The sequence below is a fragment of the Varroa destructor genome, unplaced genomic scaffold, assembly GCF_002443255.2.
Source record: "Varroa destructor unplaced genomic scaffold, Vdes_3.0 BEIS01000007.1, whole genome shotgun sequence".
In the NCBI taxonomy this organism is placed as follows: Eukaryota; Metazoa; Arthropoda; class Arachnida; order Mesostigmata; family Varroidae; genus Varroa; species Varroa destructor.
In genome coordinates, this window is record NW_019211460.1 from 24,531,682 (window position 1) to 24,534,781 (window position 3,100).

Genomic DNA, 3,100 nt, shown 5'->3' on the forward strand with positions numbered 1-3,100 from the left:
TATATATAACTGTGCCTGCATGTATCTTTATATATATATATATATATATTCTGCATCAGTCGTCACGCTAGTTTATTATTGGATGGTTCTCAAGTGGTGTTAAGCCATCGCGGCGCGCTATTTACAGAAGATGGAATAGTCCTATCGGGTACCTGGCATCGCGAGGGAAAGGAAGATTATGGTGCCCGAAAGAGAGGCTTCTGCTGCGGTATTTGGGTGTTGGGTCTGATCCTAGCAGTGAAACTACTGTTTTCTTCCATCCAAATATTTGCCTGTCCTTGCCCCGCCTCTCGATTTCTCTTAAGCCACGCTATGTAACGTGTCCAGTCAGTATTTAAGGCATTTTATGTATCTGTTTTTTTCTGTATAAATGGTATGTTCTCTTAGCTTTTGCCGATCTAAGACTAAGTGCTTACGCAACCAATACGTCATCGAAATTTCAAAAGCGTTCAATTTTTCGTCAAGCTTACAATGGCTTATTCGAGTGCGCAGGAGCAACGGTCAAAACCGATGAAAAATTGTTGATCCGCAGAAATTAACATTCAGTCGAGCAGCGTGAAATGTAGCCCTGCTTTGCCACTGGAAGTAAGCTTCTGCAACTAGTCCAAGGGCATCTAGATATAGTCAACCAAAGAGAAATTAAGTTTTACTTCTAATGCTTTCTAGGGTGGATTCTGGCACGATGATGGATTAGTAGTACTGTTCCCAAAATGATTGGCGCGAGCCTAACGTTCCCGCTTGAAGCTTCCCTTCTGATTTTCTTTCGAAGTCCTATCACGAAGAACTTAGCAAGGCTCACTTCTTTCACATAATGCGATGTAAACATTTGAGCCTTAGCGCAGTAGGTCAATTACCGCTCCCCCGCGGGATATTTGCATTTTGACTCTGTTTGACTTTGCCAATTTGTAATGAGGCCTTTCCACCGGCGCCAAATCGGCCGTCTCGTTTTGTCAGTGTATTGTCGGAACTTTCGCTTAATGAGTGTTTGTATGCTGCAACACAAAAATACCAATGAATTTTGTTCCTAGTTCATACTTAATAGCCTATTTCAATTATTTTGCTAGAGTTTTTCCAATGGAAAAATATATTGCAGAGTTTTATTGCTAGATCACTACGCTGTAATCATGGTTATCTCTTGGTATTGGCTCCGTGAAAGGATAACAATATTAAATCTAGGAAAACAATTTTCGAACTAAATACACAACATGAATAACAAAATTTAAAAATAATCATCTATCCGTCTTGTTTATCGTATCTCTATACACTGATCTCGTGGAACAACGAAATGTATATATATATAGATATGCCGCGCTGATCGCCTACCATGTCTGTTCGGCTACATCAAAGCTACTGCGTTTTCCCCATTTTATTGTTTTTGCTGGTGTGGTTATTGTTGATTCCGTTCGATATTTACATGTAAATTAAGAGGCCGAAAATAATAGCTACCCAACGCGGCACGACGCAAACCGAACGCCTTGCCGTCTCCACCATAGATCTCTTTATATACATATTTGTCAAGACGCCGCTCGTTGCTTCGCTACTATTAAAGGCTATTGCTATATATATATATATATATAATATATATATATATAATGTCCCGTCTCCGAAGTTCCTTGTCTTTGCAAGTGTGTTTATTCTTTTCGTTTTCGCAAATATGTTGACGGCCGGGCCCTATCGAAATTTTTTGCCGGCCTTGACGTTCAATTTCAGGTTGAAGATCCTAAGCTCACTTTGTGAGGCACGTAGCCATAACCAGGGGATCACCGGACTTGAATCCGCGATGGATACAAAACTGAAATGTACGGCACACTTTTATATTGGACATGACCCCATCATTCCTTTTAAGATCCTTCTAATGATTTCCGGTAGGATGTTTCGGCAGCGGCTATGGGTCATGTATTTCGCAAAGCTCATTTTGTCTGAAACCCCTTTACATGCCAGAACATGGTGCGGTCGATTGACCGATTTTTTGTCCATCATTATTACATGTTTAGTACATGGTCAGCGTTAGTTAATTAGTCATCACTACCTGGAAATAAGCGTGACTCATTGCATTATGTGCTGTTTCAGCTACTGGTGTACGTTATGACGGTAGTAACAATAATACCGCTCACGTTATGTGTATGTGTCTATTTATATATAGTATGCGATTTATATATTTATTTAGAATATACTTATATATAACGTTATTATTCGTCTTCGTACAGCTTTCTTCGGCGGTTAGCTTCATGTGCCGCCTTTGTCTTCAGTTTATTATGAATGGTGTTTATTGAACACCGGAGAATATTTCTTCACTGTTCCCATATGCTAGTCAGGTTGCGTTGTTATGTTCTATGCCTGTTGCAGTGATACATCTTATTGTCCATATGGCGTAATGCAGCATAGTGTATGTAATCAAATGGATTGTTTGGCTCGCTCGGATTGTTTTTATCATTCGTGTTGCCATTGAACTGTTGTTTGCTTTGTTCATTAGAGATACACCATATTGTGGCGCGAGATCACCTTTTCTATGTAGACGTCAATTATAGTACGCTCGCCCACACCGTCGCTCGAAAGAATTTTTGATCGAGAGCGATGCGTGCGGTGCATGGCGGATATATTGAGAGAAAAGGAACCACAGATTGGTACGAGAATCTGTCCTGTCGTATACGCCTTTCGTACCCCCTTTTTTGGTATGTCTGTAGTTTAGCAGTTAGTTGATGCTGTGTTATAAAGCACCATTCTGGCCACCAACGGACACTTCTGGCTGGGTATCGATCTCATTTCTTCTGACTACTCAGCAACGTCATAATGGTAGCAGCAGTAGCATGAACGGCAGCAAATAGCTACCCAGTGTCCTACGATGTCGCTTTATATCTTTTAAACTTGTTTTCGCATATAAGCATTTATTTCCTTCGTTGAATAACACTGGATAAGATTGTATATTTATGTTTTTGCTGTTCAGCTATAGCAGCTCTGAAACCAACTGGGTGTGACTGGGTACTCTGGCTAGACTCTCTGTATGGGCGCACCGATCTCTCAATAATCCAGACCCTTTTTCCCGGGTGAGTTACGAGACCAACCCAAATACCTAAAGCTCTCGTTATCATATATATTTTTC